Consider the following 10,188-nt stretch of genomic DNA (forward strand, 5'->3'; position numbering starts at 1 on the left):
ATCACGAGGCGAGGCTGACACCAGACTGACGCCATCACGAGGCGAGACTGACACAGGACTGACCCCATCACGGTGCGAGGCTGACACCAGACTGACCCCATCACGAGGCGAGGCTGACACCAGACTGACACCATCATGAGACGTGGCTGACACCAGACTGACCCCATCATGATGTGAGGCTGACACCAGACTGACCCCATCACTAGGCGAGGCTGACACCAGACTGACCCCATCACTAGGCGAGGCTGACACCAGACTGACCCCATCACGAGGCGAGGCTGACACCAAACTTACACCATCACGAGGAGAGGCTGACACCAGACTGACCCCATCACGAGGCGAGGCTGACACCAGACTGACCCCATCACGAGGCGAGGCTGACACCAGACTGACACCATCATGATGTGAGGTTGACACCAGACTGACACCATCACGTGGCGAGACTGACAGCATCATGATGTGAGGCTGACACCAGACTGACCCCATCACAAGGCGAGACTGACACCAGACTGACCCCATCACGAGGTGAGGCTGACACCAGACTGACCCCATCACGAGGCGAGACTGACACCAGACTGACCCCATCACGAGGCAAGGCTGACACCAGACTGACCCCATCACGAGGCGAGGCTGACACCAGACTGACCCCGTCACGAGGCGAGGCTGAAACCAGACTGACCCTATCACTAGGCAAGGCTGACACCAGACTGAAACCATCACGAGGCGAGACTGACACCAGACTGACCCCATCATGATGTGAGGCTGACACCAGACTGACCCCATCATGAGGCGAGACTGACACCAGACGGACACCATCACGAGGTGAGGCTGACACCAGACTGACACCATCACGAGGTGAGGCTGACACCAGACTGACACCATCATGATGTGAGGCTGACACCAGACTGACCCCATCATGAGGCGAGACTGACACCAGACGGACACCATCACGAGGTGAGGCTGACACCAGACTGACACCATCACGAGGCGAGGCTGACACCAGACTGACACCATCATGATGTGAGGCTGACACCAGACTGACCCCATCATGAGGCGAGACTGACACCAGACTGACCCCATCACGAGGCGAGGCTGACACCAGACTGACCCCATCATGAGGCGAGGCTGACACCAGACTGACCCCATTACGAGGCGAGGCTGACACCAGACTGACACCATCACGAGGCGAGGCTGACACCAGACTGACACCATCACGAGGCGAGGCTGACACCAGACTGACCCCATCACGAGGCAAGGCTGACACCAGACTGACACCATCATGATGTGAGACTGACACAAGACTGACCCCATCACGAGGCGAGGATGACACCAGACTGACCCCATCACGAGGCGAGGCTGACAACAGACTGACCCCATCACGAGGCGAGGCTGACACCAGACTGACACCATCATGATGTGAGGCTGACACCAGACTGACCCCATCACTAGGCGAGGCTGACACCAGACTGACCCCATCACGAGGCAAGGCTGACACCAGACTGACCCCATCACGAGGCGAGGCTGACACCAGACTGACACCATCATGATGTGAGGCTGACACCAGACAGATCCCATCACGAGGTGAGGCTGACACAACACTGACACCATCACGAGGCGAGGCTGACACCAGACTGACACCATCACGAGGCGAGGCTGACACCAGACTGACCCCATCACGAGGCGAGGCTGACACCAGACTGACACCATCATGATGTGAGGCTGACACCAGACTGACCCCATCACGAGGCGAGACTGACACCAGACTGACCCCATCACGAGGCGAGGCTGACACCAGACGGACACCATCACGAGGTGAGGCTGACACCAGACTGACACCATCACGAGGCGAGGCTGACACCAGACTGACACCATCATGATGTGAGGCTGACACCAGACTGACCCCATCATGAGGCGAGACTGACACCAGACGGACACCATCACGAGGTGAGGCTGACACGAGACTGACACCATCACGAGTCGAGGCTGACACCAGACTGACACCATCATGATGTGAGGCTGACACCAGACTGACCCCATCATGAGGCGAGACTGACACCAGACTGACCCCATCACGAGGCGAGGCTGACACCGGACTGACCCCATCACGAGGCGAGGCTGACACCAGACTGACACCATCATGATGTGAGGCTGACACCAGACTGACACCATCACGAGGCGATGCTGACACCAGTCTTACCCAATCACGAGGCGAGGCAGACACCAGACTGACACCATCCCAAGGCGAAGCTGACACCAGATTGACACCATCATGATGAGAGGTTGACACCAGACTGACACCATTACGATGTGAGGCTGACACCAGACTGACCCCATCACGAGGCGAGGCTGACACCTGACTGACACCATCACGATGTGAGGCTGACACCAGACTGACCCCATCACGAGGCGAGGCTGACACCAGACTGACCCCATCACGAGGCGAGGCTGACACCAGACTGACGCCATCACGAGGCGAGACTGACACAGGACTGACCCCATCACGGGGCGAGGCTGACACCAGACTGACCCCATCACGAGGCGAGGCTGACACCAGACTGACCCCATTACGAGGCGAGGCTGACACCAGACTGACACCATCACGAGGCGAGGCTGACACCAGACTGACACCATCACAAGGCGAGGCTGACACCAGACTGACCCCATCACGAGGCAAGGCTGACACCAGACTGACACCATCATGATGTGAGACTGACACAAGACTGACCCCATCACGAGGCGAGGCTGACACCAGACTGACCCCATCACGAGGCGAGGCGAGGCTGACACCAGACTGACCCCATCACGAGGCGAGGCTGACACCTGACTGACACCATCATGATGTGAGGCTGACACCAGACTGACCCCATCACTAGGCGAGGCTGACACCAGACTGACCCCATCACGAGGCAAGGCTGACACCAGACTGACCCCATCACGAGGCGAGGCTGACACCAGACTGACACCATCATGATGTGAGGCTGACACCAGACAGATCCCATCACGAGGTGAGGCTGACACAACACTGACACCATCATGATGTGAGGCTGACACCAGACTGACACCATCACGAGGCGAGGCTGACACCAGACTGACCCCATCACGAGGCGAGGCTGACACCAGACTGACACCATCATGATGTGAGGCTGACACCAGACTGACCCCATCACGAGGCGAGACTGACACCAGACTGACCCCATCACGAGGCGAGGCTGACACCAGACTGACCCCATCACTAGGCGAGGCTGACACCAGACTGACCCCATCACGAGGCGAGGCTGACACCAGACGGACACCATCACGAGGTGAGGCTGACACCAGACTGACACCATCACGAGGCGAGGCTGACACCAGACTGACACCATCATGATGTGAGGCTGACACCAGACTGACCCCATCATGAGGCGAGACTGACACCAGACGGACACCATCACGAAGTGAGGCTGACACCAGACTGACACCATCACGAGTCGAGGCTGACACCAGACTGACACCATCATGATGTGAGGCTGACACCAGACTGACCCCATCACGAGGCGAGGCTGACACCAGACTGACACCATCACGAGTAGAGACTGACACCAGACTGACACCATCACGAGGCGAGGCTGACACCAGACTGACACCATCATGATGTGAGGCTGACACCAGACTGACCTCATCACGAGGCGAGGCTGACACCAGACTGACACCATCACGAGGCGAGGCTGACACCAGACTGTCACCATCATGATGTGAGGCTGACACCAGACTGACCCCATCACTAGGCGAGACTGACACCAGACTGACCCCATCACGAGGCGAGGCTGACACCAGACTGACACCATCACGAGGCGAGGCTGACACCAGACTGACCCCATCGTGATGTGTGGCTGACACTAGACTGACACCATCACTAGGCGAGACTGACACCAGACTGACCCCGTCACGAGGCGAGGCTGACACCAGACTGACCCCGTCACGGGGCGAGGCTGACACCAGACTGACCCCATCACGAGGTGAGGCTGACACCAGACTGACGCCATCATGAGGCGAGACTGACACAGGACTGACACCATCACGAGACGTGGCTGACACCAGACTGACCCCATCATGATGTGAGGCTGACACCAGACTGACCCTATCACGAGGCGAGGCTGACACCAGACTGACCCCATCATGATGTGAGGCTGACACCAGACTGACCACATCACTAGGCGAGGCTGACACCAGACTGACCCCATCACGAGGCGAGGCTGACACCAGACTGACACCATCACGAGGCGAGGCTGACACCAGTCTGACCCCATCACGAGGCGAGGCTGACACCAGACTGACCCCATAACTAGGCAAGGCTGACACCAGACTGACCCCATCACTAGGCGAGGCTGACACCAGACTGACCCCATCACGATGCGAGGCTGACACCAGACTGACCCCATTACGAGGCGAGGCTGACACCAGACTGACCCCATCACGAGGCGAGGCTGACACCAGACTGACCCCATCACGAGGCGAGGCTGACACCAGACTGACCCCATCACGAAGCGAGGCTGACACCAGACTGACACCATCACAAGGCGAACCTGACACAAGATTGACACCATCATGATGTGAGGCTGACACCAGACTGACCCCGTCACGGGGCGAGGCTGACACCAGACTGACCCCATCACGGGGCGAGGCTGACACCAGACTGACCCCATCACGAGACGAGACTGACACCAGACTGACCCCATCAAGAGACGAGGCTGACACCAGACTGACACCATCATGATGTGAGGCTGACACCAGACTGACCCCATCATGAGGTGAGGCTGACACCAGACTGACTCCATCACGAAGCGAGGCTGACACCAGACTTACCCTATCACGGGGCGAAGCTGACACCAGACTAACCCCATCACGAGGCGAGACTGACACCAGACTGACCCCATCACGAGGCGAGACTGACACCAGACTGACCCCATCACGAGGCGAGGCTGACACCAGACTGACACCATCACGAGTAGAGACTGACACCAGACTGACACCATCACGAGGCGAGGCTGACACCAGACTGACACCATCATGATGTGAGGCTGACACCAGACTGACCTCATCACGAGGCGAGGCTGACACCAGACTGACACCATCACGAGGCGAGGCTGACACCAGACTGTCACCATCATGATGTGAGGCTGACACCAGACTGACCCCATCACTAGGCGAGGCTGACACCAGACTGACCCCATCACGAGGCGAGGCTGACACCAGACTGACCCCATCATGATGTGAGGCTGACACTAGACTGACAACATCACTAGGCGAGACTGACACCAGACTGACCCCGTCACGAGGCGAGGCTGACACCAGACTGACCCCGTCACAGGGCGAGGCTGACACCAGACTGACCCCATCACGAGGCGAGGCTGACACCAGACTGACGCCATCACGAGGCGAGACTGACACAGGACTGACACCATCACGAGACGTGGCTGACACCAGACTGACCCCATCATGATGTGAGGCTGACACCAGACTGACCCCATCACTAGGCGAGGCTGACACCAGACTGACCCCATCATGATGTGAGGCTGACACCAGACTGACCACATCACTAGGCGAGGCTGACACCAGACTGACCCCATCACGAGGCGAGGCTGACACCAGACTGACACCATCACGAGGCGAGGCTGACACCAGTCTGACCCCATCACGAGGCGAGGCTGACACCAGACTGACCCCATCACTAGGCGAGGCTGACACCAGACTGACCCCATCACTAGGCGAGGCTGACACCAGACTGACCCCATCACGATGCGAGGCTGACACCAGACTGACCCCATCACGAGGCGAGGCTGACACCAGACTGACCCCATCACGAGGCGAGGCTGACACCAGACTGACCCCATCACGAAGCGAGGCTGACACCAGACTGACACCATCACAAGGCGAAGCTGACACAAGATTGACACCATCATGATGAGAGGCTGACACCCGACTGACCCCGTCACGGAGCGTGGCTGACACCAGACTGACCCTATCACGAGGCGAGGCTTACACCAGACTGACCCCATCACGAGGCGAGGTTGACACCAGACTGACACCATTACGATGTGAGGCTGACACCAGACTGACCCCATCACGAGGCAAGGCTGACACCTGACTGACACCATCACGATGTGAGGCTGACACCAGACTGACCCCATCACGAGGCGAGGCTGACACCAGACTGACCCCATCACGAGGCGAGGCTGACACCAGACTGACGCCATCACGAGGCGAGACTGACACAGGACTGACCCCATCACGGGGCGAGGCTGACACCAGACTGACCCCATCACGAGGCGAGGCTGACAAAAGACTGACACCATCACGAGTAGAGACTGACACCAGACTGACACCATCACGAGGCGAGGCTGACACCAGACTGACACCATCATGATGTGAGGCTGACACCAGACTGACCTCATCACGAGGCGAGGCTGACACCAGACTGACACCATCACGAGGCGAGGCTGACACCAGACTGTCACCATCATGATGTGAGGCTGACACCAGACTGACCCCATCACTAGGCGAGGCTGACACCAGACTGACCCCATCACGAGGCGAGGCTGACACCAGACTGACACCATCACGAGGCGAGGCTGACACCAGACTGACCCCATCATGATGTGAGGCTGACACTAGACTGACACCATCACTAGGCGAGACTGACACCAGACTGACCCCGTCACGAGGCGAGGCTGACACCAGACTGACCCCGTCACGGGGCGAGGCTGACACCAGACTGACCCCATCACGAGGCGAGGCTGACACCAGACTGACGCCATCATGAGGCGAGACTGACACAGGACTGACACCATCACGAGACGTGGCTGACACCAGACTGACCCCATCATGATGTGAGGCTGACACCAGACTGACCCTATCACGAGGCGAGGCTGATACCAGACTGACCCCATCATGATGTGAGGCTGACACCAGACTGACCACATCACTAGGCGAGGCTGACACCAGACTGACCCCATCACGAGGCGAGGCTGACACCAGACTGACACGATCACGAGGCGAGGCTGACACCAGTCTGACCCCATCACGAGGCGAGGCTGACACCAGACTGACCCCATAACTAGGCAAGGCTGACACCAGACTGACCCCATCACTAGGCGAGGCTGACACCAGACTGACCCCATCACGATGCGAGGCTGACACCAGACTGACCCCATTACGAGGCGAGGCTGACACCAGACTGACCCCATCACGAGGCGAGGCTGACACCAGACTGACCCCATCACGAAGCGAGGCTGACACCAGACTGACACCATCACAAGGCGAAGCTGACACAAGATTGACACCATCATGATGTGAGGCTGACACCAGACTGACCCCGTCACGGGGCGAGGCTGACACCAGACTGACCCCATCACGGGGCGAGGCTGACACCAGACTGACCCCATCACGAGACGAGACTGACACCAGACTGACCCCATCAAGAGGCGAGGCTGACACCAGACTGACCCCATCACGAGGCGAGGCTGAAACCAGACTGACCCCGTCACGAGGCAAGGCTGACACCAGACTGACCCAATCACAAGGCGAGGCTGACACCAGACTGACACCATCACGAGGCGAGGCTGACACCAGACTGACCCCATCACGAGGCGAGACTGACACCGGACTGACCCCATCACGAGGCGAGGCTGACACCAGACTGACACCATCATGATGTGAGGCTGACACCAGACTGACCCCATCATGAGGTGAGGCTGACACCAGACTGACCCCATCACGAGGCGAGACTGACACCAGACTGACCCCATCACAAGGCGAGACTGACACCAGACTGACCCCATCACGAGGCGAGGCTGACACCAGACTGATCCCATCACGAGGCGAGGCTGACACCAGACTGACACCATCACGATGTGAGGCTTACACCAGACTGACACCATCACGAGGCGAGGCTGACACCAGACTGACCCCATCATGAGGCAAGGCTGACACCGGACTGACCCCACCACGAGGCGAGGCTGACACCAGACTGACACCATCATGATGTGAGGCTGACACCAGACTGACCCCATCACGAGGCGAGGCTGACACCAGACTGACCCTATCACTAGGCGAGGCTTATACCAGACTGACACCATCTCGAGGCGAGGCTGACACCAGACTGACGACATAGCGAGGCGAGACTGACACCAGACTGATCCCATCACGAGGCGAGGCTGACACCAGACTGACCCCATCACTAGGCGAGGCTGACACCAGACTGACCCCATCACGAGGCGAGGCTGACACCAGACTGACCCCATCACGAGGCGAGGCTGATACCAGACTGACACCATCATGATGTGAGACTGACACCAGACTGACCCCATCACGAGGCGAGGCTGACACCAGACTGACACCATAATGATGTGAGGCTGACACCAGACTGACCCCATCACGTGGTGAGGCTGACACCAGACTGACCCATTCACGAGGCAAGGCTGACACCAGCCTGACACCATCATGATGTGAGGCTGACACCAGACTGACCCCATCATAAGGTGAGGCTGACACCAGACTGACCCCATCACGAGGCGAGACTGACACCAGACTGACCCCATCACAAGGCGAGACTGACACCAGACTGACCCCATTACGAGGCGAGGCTGACACCAGACTGATCCCATCACGAGGCGAGGCTGACACCAGACTGACCCCATCACTAGGCGAGGCTGACACCAGACTGACCCCATCACGAGGCGAGGCTGACACCAGACTGACACCATCACGATGTGAGGCTTACACCAGACTGACACCATCACGAGGCGAGGCTGACACCAGACTGACCCCATCATGAGGCGAGGCTGACACCGGACTGACCCCACCACGAGGCGAGGCTGACACCAGACTGACACCATCATGATGTGAGGCTGACACCAGACTGACCCCATCACGAGGCGAGGCTGACACCAGACTGACCCTATCACTAGGCGAGGCTTATACCAGACTGACACCATCTCGAGGCGAGGCTGACACCAGACTGACGACATAGCGAGGCGAGACTGACACCAGACTGATCCCATCACGAGGCGAGGCTGACACCAGACTGACCCCATCACTAGGCGAGGCTGACACCAGACTGACCCCATCAAGAGGCGAGGCTGACACCAGACTGACCCCATCACGAGGCGAGGCTGATACCAGACTGACACCATCATGATGTGAGACTGACACCAGACTGACCCCATCACGAGGCGAGGCTGACACCAGACTGACACCATAATGATGTGAGGCTGACACCAGACTGACCCCAGCACGTGGTGAGGCTGACACCAGACTGACCCCATCACGAGGCGAGGCTGATACCAAACTGACCCCCTCACGAGGCGAGGCTGACACCAGACTGACCCCATCACGAGGCGAGGCTGACACCAGACTGACCCCATCACGAGACGAGACTGACACCAGACTGACCCCATCAAGAGCCGAGGCTGACACCAGACTGACCGCATCACGAGGCGAGGCTGAAACCAGACTGAACCCGTCACGAGGCAAGGCTGACACCAGACTGACCCAATCACAAGGCGAGGCTGAAACCATACTGACACCATCATGAGGCGAGGCTGACACCAGACTGACCCCATCAATAGGCGAGACTGACAACGGACTGACCCCATCACGAGGCGAGGCTGACACCAGACTGACACCATCATGATGTGAGGCTGACACCAGACTGACCCCATCACGAGGTTAGGCTGACACCAGACTGACTCCATCACAAAGCGAGGCTGACACCAGACTGACCCCATCACGAGGCGAGGCTGACACCAGACTGACCCCATCACGAGGCGAGACTGACACCAGACTGACCCCATCACGAGGCGAGACTGACACCAGACTGACCCCATCACGAGGCGAGACTGACACCAGACTGACCCCATCACGAGGCGAGGCTGACACCAGACTGATCCCATCACGAGGCGAGGCTGACACCAGACTGACCCCATCACTAGGCGAGGCTGACACCAGACTGACCCCATCATGAGGCGAGGCTGACACCAGACTGACACGATCACGAGGCGAGGCTGACACCAGACTGACCCCATCACGAGGCGAGACTGACACCAGACTGACCCCATCACGAGGCGAGGCTGACACCAGACTGATCCCATCACGAGGCGAGGCTGACACCAGACTGACCCCATCACTAGACAAGGCTGACACCAGACTGAC

This window comes from Staurois parvus, unplaced genomic scaffold (assembly GCF_062004578.1).
Source record: "Staurois parvus isolate SC_StPar_1 unplaced genomic scaffold, SC_StPar_1.0 ptg002365l, whole genome shotgun sequence".
Taxonomy (NCBI): Eukaryota; Metazoa; Chordata; class Amphibia; order Anura; family Ranidae; genus Staurois; species Staurois parvus.